Source organism: Pipistrellus hanaki (genome assembly GCF_964339955.1).
Source record: "Pipistrellus hanaki genome assembly, chromosome: 2".
NCBI lineage: Eukaryota > Metazoa > Chordata > Mammalia > Chiroptera > Vespertilionidae > Pipistrellus > Pipistrellus hanaki.
The window spans coordinates 135343546-135365916 of NC_140504.1; the positions used below are offsets into that span (position 1 = coordinate 135343546).

Sequence of the window (22371 nt, forward strand, 5' to 3'; positions counted from 1 at the left end):
AAGAAAAATCTTAAGCTCCAAATGACTAGATCTTAGTCCTATGCAGTCACACACATCACAACTATTGCTGTCTTAATTACAAATATCTACTTATAGGTAGTCACAGGACTCTAATAGCTTGAATTTTAATAAGGTGCATTCATAGCTTTTTTAGAATCACTCATTCCTTTGGTTTCTACAAAACAGAAATGTTTAACATTGAGACCAATACATGATTCCCCCCCTTTTTTATCTTGCCTTGTCAAGTAAGGATATGAATTAAAAACATCTTTCACCCATCATCATTATTTATAAAAAGTATACAACGTTTAACACCCCAAAAAGATATCATATTGGAATTTCTAAAAGATTAAATTTTATTTTATAAAATCACATTAACTTTGTTTTGTTCACATATTTATCAGAAAGTGAAACTTCTTCATGGACTGGCATGAGCCATTGATTCTAATAATTTTCCCCTAAATCTATTACAGACTGGAAAATGTTTACCCTCATTTTTCTATACTTATATGTAGCTTTTTTGCTTCTTCATTCAGTGGCGGTGTGTTGTGTCTGTGATATGTAAGGCCTTGTGGCAGCCTCTATGGGGAACCCCAAACTACGTAAGACCCAGCCACTGACCTTGAGCTGAAGATGCCTTGGCTGGGTGATAAGATATGTCACAGAATCGGGCCTATCCTGTGTTCTCTTTGCCAAGTGTTTTCTATTTATTGAAGCCCAAATGCCAGTGGATTTTTTATTTTTTTATGTATAGCTTACTTTTTTTTTTTATGTCTCATGTGTCTTTAATAACAGGCAGTTGAACAGTTAGCAACTTTGATTTTTTATACCACGAGAGATGTAGTTTCGGGGAGTGAAGCAAATCAAAAGCCAGAAAGGGACCATTAAAACCGAATGTGAAGACTGCAGCATCTCATGAATGGGAGCCCAGCCAACAGGGACTCATCACCTCTGGGGTCTGTGCTTCAGCTCCTCCCTGAGACTCTGTCTCCAGCTCTCTTTGAGAAAATGGCTGGGGAAGCACCCCTGTCATTTCTTGCTCTGATTTTTCTAGTCCTCCGAGCTCTTTTCTAAGATGTCTGAATTTGATCAGGGCCATAAGATGATTATGTTCTCACTACAAGAGGATTGTGAACTAAATGTATCAGGTTGGCAGCTAAGATCAATAACCTTCCTTCTTCTTCTTCTTCTTCTTCTTCTTCTTCTTCTTCTTTTTTTTTTTTTTTTTTAAAGAAAGTTCTCTTCAGCAGAGACCATTAACAGACATTCTGTTCATAACTCAGCACAGTATCCTCGTTTTGAGTTTTCTGGACTTGTCTATTGGGCAAAATTAATTCCAACCCATTGTTAATTTGGTTCAAGAGGAAATAGCTCTAGTTTCTGAAGAAAACATTGAGCAATTTTGAAATGATCAACTATGGAGAAGAGTGTTTTATTTATTTTCTTAAATATATTTTTATTGATTTCAGAGAGGAGGGAAGAGGGAGAGAGAGAGATAGAAACATCCATGATGAGAGAGAATCATGGATCAGCTGCCCCCCACAAGTCCCCCATGGGGATCAAGCCCACAACCCAGGCATGTGCCCTTGACCTGAATCGAACCTGGGACCTTTCAGTTCGCAGGCCGACGCTCTATCTCTGAGCCAAAACAGCTAGGGCTGGAGAAGAATGTTTTAAAAACACAAAATAATAATAATTTTCCCCAACACTCATCCAAGGCTCCTCTTCATTTCAAACCTTTCTTTCTATTGTAAAATAAAACAGACAAGCAGAAGCAGTCAAATAGTTTACCGCAATTTCATGCATCAGGACTCTTTAAGAACTAATATAATTTGGCTTAATATCAAGTTGTTGGTTCCTTGTTTTGGGGACCTTGTTTTATAATACATAAACATTTTAAACATTTTCTTGCCAACATGCCTCTCCTCAAGTATCTTTTCTAATGGTATTTTAGCCCCAATTTGGCTAGCAGGCAATGCTAACCCCAACTGTATTTAATATGCAAGGCTTGGTATTAAAGCCCTGGCGAACTAATAGGGTTCATTTAAAGAAAACACCAAAGAAATGAGCTTTTTCTTACATATATTCAGTGAGATTTTAAAACACGATGTTCAGGAAACACAAGCAATTCCTGAAACTTTTCTCCCCTGGGTTATCCAGTCTGAGACAATTGATGACATTACATTGGTCGTTCATTGTAGATTCGTGGAGCCCACGAAAATCAATAGTTTTCCATTATCAGGTCCAGCTGGGTCACTAGTCTGTCAATGAGCTGTTACAATTGCTGTACAGGGGTGAGCCTGACCAGTCAATTGCTGCTGACAAGAGGAAAACATGCTGACAGCCACGGGAACAAGTCAGAACACAGATTTGCACTTCAGTTTGCCATCCAAAGAGACTCAGAGCAAGGCCATTTTCAAGACACAGGGCATACTCTATTGGAGGCCTGGGTGGAGGGTGGGGAGGCGGGGAGGAGAGAAGGGGAGAGGGGAGAAGGGGGAGATGGGGTGCAACCCCCGTTTTTTATAGCACAAGTACCTAAGGCGTCTGTCCTGGCTCCAGCCAACCATCTCCAGTAGAGACTATCTCCACAAATGTGGAGGACAGCTCTGAAGTCTTAACGGGTGGTGCGGCCTCCTTAATTAGTAGAGGCTGAGAGCCAGCAGAGAGGGCACACACTGCTGTAGTCAATGCTTTGTCAGTAAGAGGGCACGCACCAGCCAGAACTGTCCCTAAAATCGTCTATCCCACATTGTACCCAGAGGAGTAGGAGGAAAGAAGTCCACTTTTACTATCACCACCCCAGACATAACTGTACATATCTTGGAGAACATAAACACATAAAGAGGAAGTAAATGGGCCAAAGGCACCAAATATGAACAAATGTGACCAAACATAAGCGTTGGCTGAAGGACAGGAGGTCCTCCGGTGCTGGTGTAGAGGCTGTTCCCTGTTGCCTGTTATTTATCGTCTTATCTGTACTTCTAGATCAACTTGGATATTTTACTAAATCAACGAGTCCCCATTGCAGGCGCGCCTACAGCTAAGCTGGGAAACTGAGGTCTAGACTTGCCCTGCACGTAATTAAGAGGTGTGGAGCGGTGAGTTTGGACAAATGCCCTAACTGCCCCACCATAATAAAATGGAGATGTGCTTGCCTTACCTCTTATGTCATAGGTTGTCATGAGATTCAAAATGAGATCAATTGAGAGAGCTCTGTTCAAACAAATGAGTGTGTGTGTGTGTGTGTGTGTGTGTGTGTGTGTGTTCTTGATCTCTGAAGCTATCCAGGCAGCAAGAAGTTTGGGAGCAACAGAAAGAAGTCCTTCTTTCTCTGGAACAATGCATTTTTGGTCTAGACCAGTGTTTTTCAACCTTTTTTGGGCAAAGGCACACTTGTTTCATGAAAAAAATCACGAGGCACACCACCATTAGAAAATGTTAAAAAATTTAACTCTGTGCCTATATTGACTATATATAAAGTAATTCTCTTGAATAGGAATCAAATAAACACAAGGAAAGTATTTTATAATTACTTTATTATGAAATATTAAGTAAACAAAATAGTGAAAAATTATAAAATTCTTGTCTTGTCTGCACCTACGGCACACCAGGCAACATCTCGCAGCACACTAGTGTGCCGCGGAACAGCGGTTGAAAAACGCTGGTCTAGACCAGTGGTCAGCAAACTCATTAGTCAACAGAGCCAAATATCAACAATACAACCATTGAAATTTTTTTTGAGAGCCAAATTTTTTAAACTTAAACTTCTCTAATGCCACTTCTTCAAAATAGACTTGCCCAGGCCGTGGTATTTTGTGGAGGAGCCACACTCAAGGGGCCAAAGAGCCGCATGTGGCTCGCGTGCTGTGGTTTGCCTACCACTGGTCTAGGCGAATTGTTTTCCTCCTTTAGGTGAATCCAGGGATAATCTATCAAGTTTTCCATCATAATGAAAGCCCAGACAGCTCTGAAGTCTGAACAGGTGGTGCGGCCTCCTTAGTTAGCAGAGGCTGAGAGCCAGCAGAGAGGGCACACCCCGCCGGCCCTTGTGTGCTGGGGACTTGCAGAGCACTGATTGATCTCCACGTGCTAACTTCATATCAGATGTCAAACTCCAGAGCTCAAAAGGTAAATATTTGTAACTTGTTTTAATATTATGATTTTTAATGTTTCACTTGTATTAGTATCCTTCAAGTATTAAATTCTAGGCTCCCCCCCCCCCCTTCTTTTTTTTAAATGCCTCCAGTCTTGGGTTTGATTTCATTTATGTTCCATCATCCAACAAAACTGGTAATCAACTCTGTTACTGGAAGCCAACTACTAGGATTTTTCTTTTCTCTTTTTTTTCTTGTTGCAATGCCCCAAAAAAGTAATTTTCTTTAAACGAGTAAAAAGGTAGTTTTAACAAGAGCAAATTTGCTAGTAATTGGATGAACCAGTATTATGTCTTCCAGCACTTAGGAGCATGAAATTCATCAGAACTCTCATAGCATTAATTAAAGAGAATTTATGTTTTTTTAATAAAATGCTTCATGTTTTAGCTCCTTTATTCCTCCACCAAATGTGATTATGAGGGGGCTGAAGGGAATTCAGGTTAATATGTTGACACACTTAACAATGCAGGGTCATGTTGCACAATACGCTTCACTGGTTAGTTCAGCACACCCCCTGACAGGGCCCAATCATTCCCTGCCCTAAAGGCAGAGGGAAAGAGAGGATTTTAATTACTGTTCTGTATGCAAGTTTGCCAGCATTAAATTGAGACATAATTAGGCCTCTGAATTTTAATAATTGTCCTAGCTAATTGGGCAGACAAGTATGTTATGCAGCATGGTGTGATTAGATAATTAGTATTTCCAAATGACAAAACTGGGCTCTTGATTACAAATTCTACATGAAGGGGGAAAGAGGTAGCAAGCGGATCTTTACAAGTCTATTAAGGGAGAGTTTAGCGATGTTGGTAATTTGAAGTCCATTAGGAAGCCACATTTCATTCTCAGAGCTGGGGGCCTGGGACAAGGGCCTCCGGCCAACTCTGGCTCTCACTGAAGGCTCCTCCCCAGGGTGCTGTGCTCTCTTTGAGGTCTGCTGCCCCTATCCCCACCCCCTTCCTCCGAGCTTAGCAGTCACCACTGACCCTGGGTAAGGTCTCTTTGGCTAGACACCAGATGGCAGGTCATAACTCTAAAAAAGAAGCCATGGGACGTAGGAAGGGTAGAAGAGGTATTCTACCCTGGGTGTGGGTATAAGGATTTACAGTGTCTTTCCTTTGAAAACAGCTATTCATTCATCATTTTCCTAGAATTGACCTCTTTCATGGTAGCATCAGCTCTACTAAAGTCTTTGGTGAAAAATGTTAAACTTTGAAATATTATGTTACTGAGGTGAAGAGCATGGGCATTGAGAACGACCTGTGTTTGCAGTAATCACTTGCTGGGAGTCTGACCTTGGTTAAACTACTCAATCTTGCCAAATCTCAGCTTTCTTATTGGTAAAATGAAGAGCCTTCCCCATAAGAATGCCGATGGGATTAAATAAAGCGATACATATAATTTAAAGCACAGTAAGCACAGTGTCTGGAATGAAATGCTCAATAAATATTGTCCATTAAATGCAAATTAAGTAAATAATGTTAGAAAGTACAGTTTGAAGGTGCAGTTCCGGCTCTTTGTTACCCCCATGTAGTCCAATGAGGCAAATGTCCAGAACCCCTTTGCTTTCGGAGGAACACGGTGCCCATGTATGCTGTGGGAGGCCCAATGTCGATAGCTACCCCTACAACTCAAATACCCACCATTTCCTTTCTCCTCATTCTTGCAGATAAGCCCTGCTGTGCAGAAAGCATGGGAGTAGTAAGGCTCAGAAGTTTGTGGTGTAAACTCTGCATCCTACACCCCTCAACATACACACATACCTTGTGACTCACTCTCAACGAATATCACTTCATCGCCCACAGAGGTATACTTCTATCTGCTAAATGCTTCTCAGATTCAGTAATCAGTAGGCTGGGCTCCAGAGCTATGTTTTTCAGGCAGAAAGAATATTAACTTGATACAAACAAGAAGCAATCTAAAAATGACTTATCGGTGGCTACTGGATGGCCATGTGATGCTGGTTTGTTAGGTGAAACTCAGGAGTTCTGGATGTATATTTATGACCACTGAGGGTAACTATAAGGATAACAGCAATGTCTCCATAGCCTGGTCAAATCAAGACAGCCTACCAGACTGAGAGAATTTCTTACGACTGTCTCAGAACTTTGTGCCATCTCATTTACGAAAGACAAAAGCATCTGGGAGAGATTCCAATTCAGAATGCACAATTCTCTCCGTGGGGAAACTCTGTTGCACCCTGGCATAATCCTTACAGTACATAACACTCAAATAATAGAGAGAGGAGGGCAACACCCTGAGACCCAAGGAGAAAAGAAACTCAAGATTAAGTATAGAATGCAAACATTTTGCTAGAAGCTTAGAATCAAAGGGTACGGTATTATTCTCCAGGACGGGAACGAAAACAGTGAGTGATCCTTATGCCTGATCTGTATTTACACCATAAATCTCTTCTCTTGGAGCTCCTACTTGTGTCCCTGTCGTTCACAGGTACGCTGCTCGCTGCTCGTGGGGTCAAGACGGTCACTGCAGAGCTGGAGACAGGGCCCTTGGCCAGAGGGAGGGCGAGGTGACAGCTGTCATGGGAATTTTTTCCCCTGGCACACAGTGCTGCTGCTTCTCTCCCGCTCTTTCTGAAGAAGTGCGTTTGTGACTGATCACTCAACACCTTGTTGGTTCTGAATGCAGAAAACACACCTTATAAATGTATGATAACCATTCTGTAATAGAGAGTGTGACAATTTACTTCGCAGCGCGTTTCGGGCTGCTAATTGATCGTTTCAGTCCAGGGACGATTCGGAATAAATTATAGCCATCAAAAGGATATCACAGCTCATTCTGGTGGAAAGATCTCTTCCCGGCGCGCGGCGTCGGTCTCCCGGAGAGGCGACTGCACCCCGCGGGCAGAGGGGCGGGGAGGGAGCCGGCAGGAGAAAAGAAGGCCAGGGGGCGGGGCCGACGGGAGGGGCGTGGCGAGGGCAGCCAGGTGGGCGGGGCCGGCGGCAGCGCCCGGGGCTGCAGGTCCGCGGCCGGACGGTAGAGGCCTCCCTTCCGAGGCGGCGGCGGCGGGGCGCTCCCCGCTGGGGCTCCTGAGCTCCCGCGTCCTGCGCCGCGAGGTCCGGGCCGGCGGCCCGGGGTGAGCGCTCCCCGCCCGCCCTCCTCCTCCCGCAGGTGGCAGCGCCCCGCATCCGAGGTGAGAGTGTCCCCGGCGCCGGGCCTGCGGGGGGCGGGTGCTCGCGCGCAAGGGGTCCCAGCTCGCGCCGCAGGCTTCTCGGCGGGGCTTCCCCGCAGGAGCGCGGCGGCGGCTCCCGGAGAGCCGGGAGCGGGGGAGGCGAGGCGCGGAGGCGCCGCGGCCCCGGGGGTGTGTGTGTGCAGGTGGGAGCGCGGGGCCTCACGCAGCGAGTGGGAAGGCGGCTGGGGGACCCCGTCCCGGGCCCAGCCTTGCCGGCCGAAGACCCCGGGAGGCGAGGAGAGGCGAGGAGAGGCGGCGGGGGTCCCGCGGGGGGCGCGGGGCCTGAGAGCGGGTCGGGAGGGACCCCCGAGCCGGGAGCCCGTGGGCCGGGCCCTGCCGCACCCCTCAGCCCGCCTCGCCGCGGGGACCCGCGCGCCCTCCGTCCAGCCTCCAGCCTGGATGTCATTTCCCAGCGAAGCGTGTGCCGCTGCGGGGGCGCGTGGGGAAGAGACCCAAAGGCCTATTCCTGGATGGGATTCGAATTTGAAAAAAAAAAAGTTTTTTTTTTCCTACTTTGGTCGCGGGGACTTGCCTATCTGGCCTCCCCATCTGGTCCATGAGATCTCCGCCCCCCACCCCTTCCCCCCATCTTCCCTTCTCTTCCGAAATGGGAGCTGAAAGGCGGAGGCCCTGCTCACGCACCGCACACCCTCCTCCCCGCGCGGGCAGCGGCTCCGCGTCCTCAGCTCCCGGCCCTCTGCCAGGCCCACACCCACCCTTTGCCCAACCACGCGCGGCTGCCGTGCAGGCCCTTTTGACAGCGACCCCCATGCCAAGCCGTTAGGAAGTGCAATGTCAGTGCGTCCTGGAGGACGGGTAATGCACAGGCCACCGCTGGACACGCTATCTTGCAAGGAAACGTCTGAGACCGTCTGCAAGAAGCACTTTTAATCCACATACCAAGAAGTATTTTGTGGTTGGTGGACATCTTTCCAAAACGCTGAAAGAGGGAGTAGCATTTGTCACGTTGTAGGCATTTATCAGTGCTCACCAAAGCCCCGGTAGGATGGAGGAGGGTTTTGTTCTATTCCTATTCTTTCTTATAAACCGAGGAGCAGAAATGTTATGTGACCCCGACAAATAGTCCATCATAAGTCAGCGAGAGAATTCTATGTATGAAACCATACAATCTAAAAACTGGAATAATTGAAAAAAGTGAGGAAACGAGATGCGTTTATACCTCTGTGGTGAGAGAGAAGTCCTCTGCTAGTTTAAATGAGAGGCCATATGCTTTTAGCACAAGTGCTGAACGTATAAAAGGATCAGTTTATCTGAGGAATGGAAGTCAGGTAAATTTTCTGTAAAACGCCAGTCTTAATGACTACTACTTACTCATGGGTATTAAAAACTAATTATATCAAGAATCACTTGAAACAAGTGATTAGGTTCAAAAGTATGGCTAGGGCCCTAATGAATGGATTCTGAAATCTAAAGCAATCCAAATCTAAGTGAATGCTTTAAAATTGGTATTATATAATAGGTTTGATTTACACAGACCAAATCCTGTTAGTTTTACAGTGGACTCTGTGTTGACCCTTGATATGGTTTTCTTTTCCTCCATTTATTACTAAGTACTTATTCCTTACCTATTAAGGTCCTCCTCTTTCCTTTGACATTGAACATGACCCCTGTAGGCATTTAATAAATAGTTGTTAAAATGTAACTAAAACATGTATACCCTCTAACTCCAAGAAACTCAAGGAGTAGTATTATGAAAGAGTTAAAGACTGGCATTTCATTTGTACAAATGGAAAGTTGTTGGCTACTCTCAAGTAGTAAGTCAAGTGGAGAAAATAAATTAGAAGTCAGAAAGCGTTCCCCACACTGTGCCCTATTCACAGTACTGTGTGTTTTCTCTTAAAAAAAAAATGTACAACGAAGTTTTGAAGGACTTGCATGACTGAAGAGATTTGTGACATTTTTTTTAAATTATTTTAAAATCTAAAGTTTTCATGAAAAGGTTTACCTCTTTATATGGCATGCTAGACTCTGGTTTTATGTGAGTGAAAGCACCATATGTTTAGTTAAAATCAAAACCACATATCCTCCCCCCTTATCCCCCCCCCCCCCAACCTGAAATAATAATTGCCTGCAATTGAGACAAGCAAACAAAACACATCCCAAGTAGTCACAAATTCACCGGGTTAAACTGCATTGTTTTAACTAAAATAGAAAAACAGACCAGGTGTATATCCCAATTATTTGTAGTTTTAATTTTTCTTGGATAATTCTTGAAGTCATTCACAACAATGCTGAGATCCTTGAATAAAGACATCTTTGTGTGAAATCTATAAAATGGATCTAAAGAATATAAAACTTTGTGAAGTATAATAAGAGAAGCCAAGATGTTAAGAATAATTTTATCCTTAACCCTCAAAATGTGCCATAGGGCTGAAACTATGTGATCATGACTAGGACTAACAGTCAACTATAACAGAACATAAACTTTTAACAACTGTATTTTAACAACTATACCAGGACTTACATGTACATTTCAGTGTATCCTTATCCAACCTGCCATCTTGGAAGGCTGCCACTTACTGCATGGTACTTCCATTACTGCCATTGCTCAGACCTATTTTGGAGCTCTTTTTTGAATCCTGTTTTCAGAACCCACAGCACAGCTTGTTAAAAAGCCCTGTAGATGGTAAGTTGTCTTCCTTTGAAGACCTTCAGTCCCCTGAAGAGTAAGGTGGGTGATCAAGACATGGTAATATAATTGGGGTCAAAACAATTGGAAATACATTAGATAACTTTTTCTTGAGTAACATTCAAACTGGTTCTAAAGTCATTATACAAACATAGTTTGAATGATGGAAGCACCATTGGAATTAAGATACCAATGGATAGCTTTAAGAAAAGTACTCATTTGGAGTTATACATTCTTTGATTGTCAATGAATTACTATTTAACCATCATATATACATATAGTACATTGGTGTGCAGTATAGAGACATTACTTCAGGAAGTTATATTGTCAAGAATTTTTATCAATCTGGATTTTATGAGAGTTCACTTTTGCTACTGTGATTACAAGCTAAGCTCTAAATATGGAATTGGGTAGGAGAAATTCAAGATGTCATGGGCTAAAATCAGGATTGTCCTATGTAGTTCTACAGACTTGGTGCTCCACATTCTTTGAAGTATAAGAGAATCACACTCAATTAAGAAATCAGACTTAACCTGTATTTTATTTAGTGAGCAAGGCACCGGCCATTCCAAAAAATCTCAGTAATCCTTAGACTGTAGATGAAGTCTAACCTGTGGGATAAAACACTTCCCGTTTTAGTAGTTGGTTGTGAATATAGACCCTAAAGTAGATATGTAGTAGAACCACTGCGTACGGCTTTAAGTTAGCAATATGCTATCTACTATACAAAATACAGAATCATGAAATTCCTCATCAACTGAGTTTGAACTCTTTATTATATTCAAGAATAGACTATGGGAAAGGAAAAGAGAGAGTGGGAGAGGGAGAAAAGTAGGTCATGAGGCTTTTGAATCATAATTATTTGAATTAACTTGAGGGAAGAGTTTACAAGAGCTTCCCAGAAACCACCAGCAAACAATTTAAAATCTGAGGAAATAGGGATGGCTCAGTGGTTGAGCACTAATCTATGAACCAGAGGTCATGGCATAAGCCTGGGTTGTAAACTGTTAATTTGTGATTCTAGGTCAGGGCATAAGCCTGGGTTGTAGGCTCCATCACCAGTAGGGGGTGTGCAGGAGGCAGCCAATCAATGATTCTCTCTCATCATTGATGTTTCTATCTCCCTTCCTCTGAAATAAAAGTATATATATTTAAAAATAATAATAAGAACTGAGGAAATAATTCAACTCCAACTAAGACTACATGGAGAAGCAAGAAAAGCATATAGAATGTAATTAGCCAAGTAGGAAAATTTCTAAGAGTTCAGATCTAATATCTTTAGTATAATATAGAAGGTCGGGATCATTAGTGATTAGCTGGGATCCAGACCATAATGACCAGGAGAGAGCAAGACCAGCAGATAAAGAGAAAAGACCTTGCTTAAACGGAATGTTGCAGATGCTGATGCACTTATAGGGAAGGTCAGCCAGCAAGAAATAGAGCAACTTCACAAAGCAACAAATATATTTATGTCTTTTACCCCAGAGTTAGACGAAAGGAGATTAGTCAAATTTGAGCTGAGAGAGAAAAAAATGTCCTTGCCGTGACAAGGTGTTGTTCAGTGGATAGAGTGTCAGACTGCACACCAAAGGTCATGGGTTCAACGCCTGGTTAAGGGCATGTACCTGGGTTGCAGGTTCAAGCTCCAGCCTTGGTTGGAGTGTATACGGGAGGCAACCAGTAAATGTCTCTCTCATATTGATGTTTCTTTCTCTCTCTTTCCTCCCTCCCTCTATTCCACTTTCTTTAAAAATTAATGGAAAAATATCCTTGGATGAGGATGGGCAAAAAAAGAAGAAAAACGAATGTCCTTATATCATCCATTTATAAGATCTGGAATTTTACTTCCTGCCTGCTTTGATGAGCATAGTTATTGCCCAGAAATTATGAAAGGGGACCTGCTGGGCCCTAGATCCCAGGTTTATCTAACTAAAGGGTCAGGGAACAAGGTGGGCAGATCCAATTCCAGATCTTTTCCAGGGAAAGACCCTCAACTGTTTGTCTATTGGGTAGACAAAACAGCTCCAAAATTTTATGTTACAAGTACAAGAAAGAAGCAGGTACCCAGAAACCTCAATAAATAATGGTAAATGTGGAAAAACAAGTGGCAGTGATGCTGGCCTTTCTTTGGAACCAGATAGCCTAGCCATCATGCCTGCTCATCTTCAGTGGATTCAGATAACCTGTAACGGCCGCCGCCGTTAGGGTTAGTTTTAGCATGTAGACGTAAGAACCAGCCAAACATTTCTTAATGTGAATCTGTTAAATGTTGTATATAGTGTTTATAGCTTCAGGATTAGGGTGGAAGATTCTTAGTATGGTCCAGCAAATTGTAATAGAAGTTGGATTAGTGTAGCTTAAAGCCCATCTCTTGCAGATAGAGAGATTCCTGGTTTTCAGTTTATGAAATTAACATGTGAATCCAGAATATAGAAAAGGTGGGAAAATGCCCTGAGAATTGGGAAGTATCATGTGTAGAAAGAATCCTGGACCAGGAGAGGGGACTAAATTCACCATGTACTTACAGGGAAGGCCAGCCAGCAAAGAAATAGGGCAACTTCACAAAGCAGCAAATATACTTATGTCTTTGGGTTAAATAATTGTGTTACTTGAGGCAAATTTTAGTTTTCCTCATAGGCAAAATGTATATAATAGTAACACCTAAATGGGCCTACTTCAAAAGGTAGTTTTGAACCTCGTTTGAGATGAAGTAAAAGGAATGATTTGTTTTATTAAGTGCTGTGCATGTGTAGGATTTTGTGTGCCACAACACAGATTTTATAGGTGAAGGTAAGAGCCATAGTCCTTGAGCTGTCCAGACATAAATGAGGATGGAGACCCCCTTTGGGAACTTGAGAGAACAGGCTAGTTTTAGCATGTATACTAGACACAAGTGAATAAGTAGTCATTTCGTCTCCTTTCTCAGATTCATAAGAAGTACTCTGATGCTACTGCAAGAGATTAAAAAAAAAAATTCTTAAAGACCTGTTGGATGGAAAGAAACCTGCTAGCTCACTTAATACTATTAAGTGCAGATCTTCAGCTCTGGCAGTAAAGGGACAGTCTCCATGTGGACAAAGCTGGTTAGGCTGCCAGGCCTTGGTTCTCATCCTCTCAGAAGTTCCTTTTCTCAGAGATTTCTGAATCCCATTGCCACTTTCCTATCCTAGAGGAGATCCAGAAGCCGGCTGGAGTTCTGCATATTGGTTTGATTGGTCAGCCGTGAACATGTTTTGCAGTTGTTATTCTCCCCACAGCAGCAACCATTTTTGCTGCCGACACAGTGAGACTGGAGTCCACCCAATCCCCTTCGCAGGCCATTAAAAAAACACTGACACGTGTGTCTTTCATTTTCTCTTACTTTCCTCTGTAAAAGGCATAGAGGCTGCTAGGAAAGGACATTTGCTACTCTAGCTCGCAGAAACACCAGATACAGACAGCATCCTGGGCTCCCACTATGGGCATGCCTCCCAGAGAGGAGGGGCAATGGGAGGGGTTGCCCAGGATATTATGGCCTAGTATAGGCTCCTCCTTTCTTCTGTTGAGTTTCAGAATCTACCCTACTAAAGAATAAAACCACTGACCTTTGTTCAAAGTCAGGGTTAGAGGGCTGTTTTCTGGAGGTTTGTTGAGAATTCTACACAGTGACACTTCATAAATTCACACTGTGTGCCGCACAATGTATTTGAGCCAGTACAATGTGTCCGCTAAGGAAAGGGGCAGTGGATTCAGATAACCTGTGTTCGAATATCAGAGCTGCTACTTTACTCCCTGATTGGCTTGGGCATGTTTCTTGTTCTCTCTGAATTGCAGTTTCTTCACTTGCAAAATGACAATAGTAACAGATTCTACTCTTAAGGATTGCTGTGTTCGGTGTATGCTCAACGAAGGGAGCTATATTAAGCTGGGAGGGTGAGAGAGGAATATAAAGAAATAGAAGGCGAATTCCCATCTTCAGGAAACTTATGGTGCAGTTGAAAGGGACTGAATAATAAATAAATAAATAACTGACATGACCATACATGACAGAGAATGGGAGTGCCAGAAGTCCGTGCTGCGGATAATGAGTTGAGCATTCTGCCAAGGACTAGGGTGATGGTGAAAGGTTTCAAGATAGACTTGTGGATTTCTCTCTGGGATTCTCAAACTGGGTGGGGTTCAGATAGGTATAGTGGAATGGAGAAGGCGTTCAGATGGCGAAGAGAAGGAGTGATCAGAAGACACAATGCAGCAAGGGTGGGAGCATGCCAGAATGGAAAGTAAACCAGCATTTGAGACAGACAGATAAGGATCCTATCTCTGCTGTGGGATCTGGGTTGAATGCCTATGTTGACTTCGTTGGCCTCAGTTTCTACAGTCTTAAGATTGGTATAATCATATTTCACCCAATTGAAGGACTGAAATATGTATAATGCCTAACATGTTGCCTGGCATCTCCTAACTTCAATGAAATGAAGATGATTCACATGGTGTTTTCGGTGTGCAGTGGGAGAGCGGGCTGCCTTGCTTTGTGTCGGCTAACACAGACAGGAAACGGCCAGTGATGGGCGGGCAGAGAGCAGGCTTACAGGTGATTCAAGGAGCTGGACCTGTGACAGGCTATCCGAGCTTTCAAGGCTTCCCAGTAAAATGGGGTTTATGATAGTTAATCTCAAGGCACTCCGAAGGCTGTTTTGGAGGTAGGAAGGAATTTACTCAAGCATTAGGAAGGTGGTAAGGATCTAGATTAGGATAGTAGCAGGGTTACCAGACCTGGCTGGTGGGTCTCTCTAAAGTTTCATAAAAGGAGCTTAGGCTCCAGCAGTGTGGTGTGAAGGAACCTTTGTCTTGTTTTGATTTTTCATAGACCCCTAATATTTAGTGTCAGTTGCCCAGAATAAAACGGCTGTACCATATTGATCCACAACTATGGAAAATAGGACTCACTCAATATCCAAGGACTGTAAAAGGTGGGAAGTCACTTAAGTGCTAAACAAACCCTAGAACTCGCTCCAGCTTTTCAAACAGCGCTTTCAAACAGCTCCTTTCCTCTTCCTGCTGACGCAGATGGATGTGTGCCTGTCATTGGTTTTCAGGAAGACACGGACACAGACCATTTATAGCTGTCTGGAGTTTGAGGTTAGGATTGTAGTTCCAAGTGGCATTGGGTTAAATAGGGGGATGCTGCCAGCAAAATGGTAATTTTGATAACTTCACTTGGGGATATTTTGATTTGGAGGAGAAAACTCTGTTATTTCCCTGGGGTTTAGAAGGGGTTTAATTAAAAACTCAAACCTAGGAAATAGTTTTGGATCCTAGGGAATTCAATTATATTGTCTCTCATTCTCTCCTCACCCCTCTCTCTCCCTCCCCTCCCCCCTCTCTTTTCTGTTCATAGTAGCTTTGTAATGGGAAAACACATGGTACATAATAGTATTTCTAAAGGAAGTCACACTGATTATATAGATACAGTTTTAAAAATGTGCCTTGGCCGGCTAATTCAGTTGATTAGAGCATTACCAAGGTTGCAGGTTTGATCCCCAGACAGGGCACATGCAGGAGTCAAAGAATGAATGCATGAATGGGTGGAATAGCAACTTTCTCTCTCTTTCTCTCTCTCTCTCTCTCTCTCTCTCTCTCTCTCTCTCTCTCTCTCTCTCTCTCTCTCTCTCTCTCTCCTCCTCCTCCTCCTCCTCCTCCTCCTCCTCCTCCTCCCTCTCTCTTTTTCCATTCCTCTCTCTCTTTCAAATCAGTTAAAACACATACATACACACACACACACACACACACACACACACACACACACACGGAAATCGAAACTGCCTGTTACTGTCCAATGGTGGGCCTTACACATACTAAGCAGGAAAGGATAACTACCCTACCACGGATTTCCTGAACTCTGGTGTTCTCCTTTGGCTATAAGGGCAACATGGTGATAACTCTTGGGAGTCATAATAGCTCATTGTGGCCAAGCATTGCTTCCCTGGGAAGGAGCATGCACATGCAAAGGGATGTGCGCACCGGTTGCTGAACACAGGAGGAAGGTAAGTGACAAAGGAAGAGGCAGGCCCTGTGAGGTTAGAGGCAAAGCCAGCTGCTTCTGAGCAGGGGCAGGGACTGTAGTTCATTTCTTATCTCCTGAGTTTCTTTAAATCACCTGCTGGGGTGGGGATGGTAGGGGAGAAAGAATGACATTATAAGGCTGATTAAGATGCAAACATGCAGATTATATCCGGCTCCTGACACTCCTTTTCACTCCAACCTGGAAACAGAAGATTGCAGAGGAAACCTGCTCTAAGGGAAGGAAGTGGAGAAAGCAAAAGACATCTACTATGTAAAGATTTTCTAAATATATATCATTTTTGGATTTCTTGTATCCATGCCACCCTAACCGATTACCCAGAGTAGCTGCTGGCTGAAACCCTGGCTGGAGGGTTTGGACCAGGGGCAGGTGACATGGGCCAGGGGGTCTGCGAGCTGCTGGCATTATTTCTGCTGAAGGAGCCTCATCAGATAGCAAGTCTCCCCTCTCCCATGGGTGACAGGCACTGGGTCTTGGAGAGGCCTCATTGCAGATTCCAGCCTTCTCCGCCGCCACAGCCCCCCCCCCCAACCCCTCAGCTTTCAGCTCCTGCAGTGGGACCCTCTCTCTTCCTCCTTTCTTCAATTAAATGAATTAATTACCAGGCATTTAACTTTTCGCCAGACTTTTTCATTATGCCCAGAGTTTTTGCTGAGCGGCAGAGGGAAGTAATAACATTCACAGTGAGGGGCAAATCCTGTTAATGAACAAATTAAAGTTCAAACGGTGACTCAAGTTCACAACCTCTCGGTGGCTCTTCTCTTTAATAAGAGTTATATATGTTACTTTCCTTGCTCTTTTCTCCCTTTTATTACTTTTTAAGCTTTTCATCAACACTGCTGGGGCATATTTGAGGCTCCCAACCTTTCAGCTCTGACAAGGACTTGAGCAGTTATAATCCCGTCTTAATTTGGCAACTTTTGTAAAACACATAAAGGGCCCAGGGTCACCTTTGGTCACCAGGGACCCCAGTGACCCTGTGGTTTCCACCTCCCGCCTGGGCTGTGTGGGCCACTCCAGGTTTGCATTCCCGTCTGGCAGTCAGGGTCTTACAGCTCAACTTCCCACCCTCAGGGCACCGGCTGGAGGCTGACCACCCTCAGGGCACCGGCTGGAGGCTGACCACTCTCAGGGCACCGGCTGGAGGCTGACCGCCCGTGCCTGAGCCCTGGTGTCTCTCCCTTCCCTCTGCCGTGGTTCTTCCCACCCATTTGTTTACAAGGCTGGCGGGAAGTGGACTAACCAGCTAGGAGCCTTTATGGGGAAAGGTATTTGAGGTAGGAAGGATGCTTGACCCTCTCCCCACTACCATTACCAAACACTGCCCCCTGCTGGCCGGGCGGAGAGACCACGCCCGGAAAGACAGGAAAACCCAACCCTCTTTGGCAATGGAAGGGGGGGAAGGCCTGACCCTGGCTGGAGGGAGCCCCCAGAGGCGCCTGGAGCCTGCCTACTCCTCCTCCCCCCTCTACTTATTTATTTATTTACTTGATTCGGTGCTGCGGATTGCGCGGGGGTCTTTTCCACCTCCGTGCCTGGCTTCTCACCGCGGTCCCCAAGCGTGGCTTGATATAATCACCATGACAACTGCAATCTAGGAGCATACACATAATAGAGATGAAATAGACAAAAGATTAGCATGCCATGAAAAGTACAATAAGTTTCTTATTTAGCATTTAGATAACTGTCTTTCCTTCGGAGCAAGCTTCAAAGTTGAAGCCAGTTTAGACCAAGAGGATTAATTCTTTCTCCCACATGCTTCATTGAATCTCTCATTACCAAACTTTGTCTGTATTGATGTAAGATTTGATTGAAGATTAGAGCATTTAGCAAATCTTGCTTTTCTGCATGTATCAGGTCCTTTCAAGCACGGATCGCGGTGCCCAGTGGTCAATACCCTTACTTTTATCCAGTGTCTGCTTCATTTAAACTTAATCAACTCCATCAATGAACTGGAACAGGGAAACGTCCCTGCGGTAAGAATGTTGTGCTTTTGTGGGATAATTCTTTGCTCTTTCCCGATCCGTTGGCGTTAAACCTAAAATTGCACTATGATGAACTTTTTTTTTTTTTTAATCAATATGATAATGACAATTGAGCCTGAACGCTCCTGTAGGACTTATATAGTACAGCACGATCTGGCCTCCATTACCCACACAACTTCTGGTCCTGCGTCAGTCTGCCTCCTTTTGTGTGGCGTTAATACCTTTCCTTTCCTGACACTGAATATTGCTCAAGCTGGAAAATGATGCATCTTTGTGGGGAAGGCTCATATGTCACAGCCAGAAAGTGAAGCAGACCGATTGGTTGTGTGAATTATCTGACTTGCTGCGGTGAATTATTTGCACTGTTTCCCTACCTAGTCAACAAGTTCCTGAGGTATAGTAGAGATCAATCAAAACTGACAGCCCGCGCGTGAAGGCTTTACTGTGTAAATCTGGTGCACTCATCCTGGCCATGCCGGCCCTGGCATCTGTATATCATTTTTATACTGCTACCAGTAGAGCAATTTCAAAAGTATTTGCAAGGAAAATGCGTGTCCCCATCTGTTCCTGGAAGCATAAATGTGCCACCTTCAGAGGGTTTTCACTGGTAATCATATCTTTAATGATCAACAGACTAGTGATATATATTTTTCCATAAAATAGGGTTTTCTTTACTTTATTGTGATTGGCTAGAATAAATAGCTTTTCCATATGTTAGGGAGATAAAATATAAGATTAGCAGAGGTCGTTTGTTAGATAGTAAACAAAAGAAACAATTCATTCCAAATAATCTTCGAAAAGAAGCTCCGGCAAAATTAAGCTGCAATAACAGAGCGTCTAAGGCCCCAGATCAGAAGCAGACCTTGTTCCTCCTTGGAAAAGGAGCCGTTTAGGAGCAGCAACTCTGAGTGTTCTCGGGGACTCCGGTGGCTTATTCTCAGAGGCAGAGCAGGGAAGAAGGAGCAGGATTAGGAGAGGGTAAAAAAATACTTACTTGTTCTCTTCTGTCTTAAGGTTGTACTTCCCTTCCCTGTATTTTACCTGCTATTTGCCCACCCTTATCGCAGAGCCCTGAGTAAACTGACGGTGGTGTGTTTGGAAAGGAGGAAAAGGCCAACTTGCTGAGTCCTCTTCAGGCCTTTTAGAAGACGGCGATTGTTCATGTACTTTAAATAAACCTTCCCTAGAAAAGGGTGGCTTCAGATGGTGGAACACAGTGTGGGTCTTTATGTGAGACTCCAAAGCCATGCAAAAGGCACCTGGACATGGCCAGGACCCACCAGAAAACCCCAGGAGTGTTCTTGGTGATCTAGTCCCATCTGTATGGGTTACAGTCTGTGGACACAAACAGGTCCTGCCACAGTCCCACCTCCACACATGCACCCACGTGTGTGTTCTCCACAGTCAGCACCAGGAGCCCGCCCCTTTCAGATGCAGGAACTCTTACTTCTATAAATACTTGAGTTCTTGGTGAAGTTTGGAAGCATCTCCTCAGAGGTTACAACTGCCTGCTCAAGAATCTCCAGTTCACTTTTCCCTTCCCTTCCCTTCTTTTTCTTTTTCTTTTTCTTTTTCTTTTTCTTTTTTTTTCTTTTCTAGTTTTACCTGTTTTAAAAATAATCTTCATTGTTGAAAGTATTACATATGTCCCCCTTTTATCCCCATTGACACCCCCTGCCCTCCCTCACCCCCCGCCCCCACTCCGTCCCAGGCCTTCACCACCCTATTGTCTGTGTCCATGGCACTTTCCTTCCCAGGGCCGGGGGAGACCAGCCCCTGTTCCACAAAGGACACCTGAATCTGAAGAACGCTTCAGCCTTTGAGCTCCAGAAAATACATGCAGAGCAACTTAGACCCATTTCTAAAAGTCAAGAATTGAGAAGGAGGGGAGGAGTGGTTCTCACTAAACACTGAGAACAGGACCAGTTAGTAGGTTAATTGTTAAGCTGGTTCTTTACTCTTTACTGTATGTATTGTTCCTGACTTTTTTTCTCCTTGGGGTAATGGAGGAAAGCTTTGACTTTACTGTATGTCTTACCTTCTCTCTCTCACACACACATAGAATTTTTTGCTCTCTCCAGATTCCTACTGCTCTCACTGCAGCAGGAGTGTGTGATTGTTTCAAAGTGAGGAATATGGTCATCAGGCCAGTCCTGAGCAGAAAGCCTCTTTGGCATCTTAGACCTAACTTAGGTTAATTTCTGGCCCAGGTGAGACTTGGAAATAACTAACAGTGCAGTAGAAAAATAACTCATCTCAGACCAGAAGAAGATGGGAGAGCCACTCTCAAACAATTTTCTTTTAAAATTTCCTTTTGTCCTGGCTGCTTTGGCTCAGTGGATAGAGCATCAGCCTGCAGACTGAGGGTTCCAGGATTCCGGTCAAGGGCACATGCCCGGGGTGTGGGCTCAATCCCCAGTGGGGGCATTCAGGAGGCAGCCAATCAATGATTCTCTCTCATCATTGATGTTTCTATCTCTCTCCCTCTCCTCTCCTCTCTGAAATCAATATATATATATATATATATATATATATATATATATATATATATTTAAAAATTATCTCTTAATTTTAAAAACACAATCTTACAGGCTGGATTGCATGTAGGCAGACATGCATCATGTATCATAACAGGTAGATAACACTTTGTCTCAAAACAGATTTACCATCGTATTGCAATTTAGACTAAAAAGAAAGTTAAGTTATGCTCGCGGTTTCCACGCTGTGTTGTGATACACTGCAGATCTCAGTCTTCAATGAGTTTGCTTGCCACAAGGAAATTCTGACATGTGTTATGCAGTGTTATGTATGAACGATGATTTGCACTCAATTCAAAGAATTGAATTTCCATATTTCTATGTATTTTACTTTGGAACCCATTTTGCATCAAGTTTCTGGTGTGTGTGTGTGTGTGTGTGTGTGTGTGTGTTTTCATAAAAATGAAAGAAAATGGAAAACTCGCGAACTGATTTTATGCAGAAGGAATAAATCTGTGATGTTTGCTCCTTCCCCGTCCAGGATGGCAAGGCTGTTGCTACTGCAGTTGGGCCGTTTCCCACTCCACGCTCTGCCCTCCCCGGGGTCCCGTCTGACACAGAAGCTCCTGTCAGAAACGTGGCTGTCCACTCCAGCGCGGAAGACATCTGCAGAGCTCGCCTTTGGGGCTCCTGCTGGCCGGGGCTCTGACCCACAGAACTGCATGTATCCAGGGGTTTCCTACACCCCACAATGGAATCATTTGCAGCACATAGTCTGTTGCTGCTTGAAAACCATAGACCCGGTATGCATCCACATCCATAGCAGAGATGGAAGCCTTGGTAACTGTGGGATAAAGATAGAACATTTTAACAACAAACACACCGTGTTCAGGGTTAAAATCACCTGTATTCACAATGCTGTCTCTTTCCCTCCACAGTCTCACGCCACCAAGCAACCTCATCAATCCGGGCTTCTTTCACTGATGATGTACTTTATTCCAGAGAAACTACTAGGTAGCTATGTATAACAATAGATTGTTAACCAATTTTATGGAAACAAAATGCCCTCCCATCTTAGAGGAAAATATTGAACCTTAACTCAGATATCTGAAAACAGATAACTTAATAAAGTGTCAATTTGCATATACTGCCTCATGATCATAATGTGCATAAGTATGTTGTGGCATTTATTTTTTAGGTGCCCCTTGAAAACCCGGGGTGAAACAGGCAGCATGCCGTTTTAGAAAGAAATTCAGTTTTTAAAAAAATAAGCTGAAGGAAATGGCTCTTTTGATTACAGGAGATAAGCTCAATTGAAAGATCAAATGAACTTTAAAATCGTAGAACCAATCCTGAAGTTAAATTACCAGTAACATGCCACCTGGATCTTAAAAATGCAAAGGTGTTTCAAATGATCAAAAAAAAAAAAAAAAAAAGAAAGAAAAATTTGGGGGAATTGAAATTTCCTTTTTGTTTCCCCTCACTCTAAACAGCATAGTAGTAATACTTTGGCCATCCCTGGCTTTTATTGGGGATTTTCATCTTGCTTCCGTAGGAAATAGCAGAAAATCAGCTTGTGTTAGTGAATAGCCTCATTCTGAAGAACGGACTTTCCGGGCAGAATTTCTACAAGCTCCCTTGTCTCCGGGCACTGAGAAGGGATGTGTTTTAATTTGAGGTCAGAACAGCTGGGTTCAGTTCTGGAGACGACAGTGGGTTTTCCCCTTGGGGGAAGAGGGGAGAGAGAGGAAGCAAAATTAGTTTTGCTGTGCGACCCAAGGACTACCCCAGGCACCACCCAGGAAGGGAGATTTGGGTTTCTGGGCAGCGCTTCTGCTGGTCCCCTTTTCT

The 22371-nt window shown here is 43.9% G+C and overlaps 1 long non-coding RNA gene across 3 annotated transcripts; it reads left to right on the forward strand.

The window, feature by feature from the left end:
- The first annotated feature begins 7159 nt into the window (after positions 1–7159).
- On the forward strand, positions 7160–21663 carry LOC311616586. 3 transcript variants are annotated; one of them, XR_014793951.1, is made up of 4 exons: positions 16198–16310; positions 17205–17335; positions 17916–18034; positions 21062–21663. It is a non-coding gene; the product is annotated as an uncharacterized lncRNA (long non-coding RNA). The 3 variants fall into 3 exon arrangements; XR_014793952.1 differs by lacking the exon at positions 17916–18034; XR_014793950.1 differs by lacking the exons at positions 16198–16310; positions 17205–17335; positions 17916–18034 and adding an exon at positions 7160–7308.
- Positions 21664–22371: the final 708 nt, after the last annotated feature.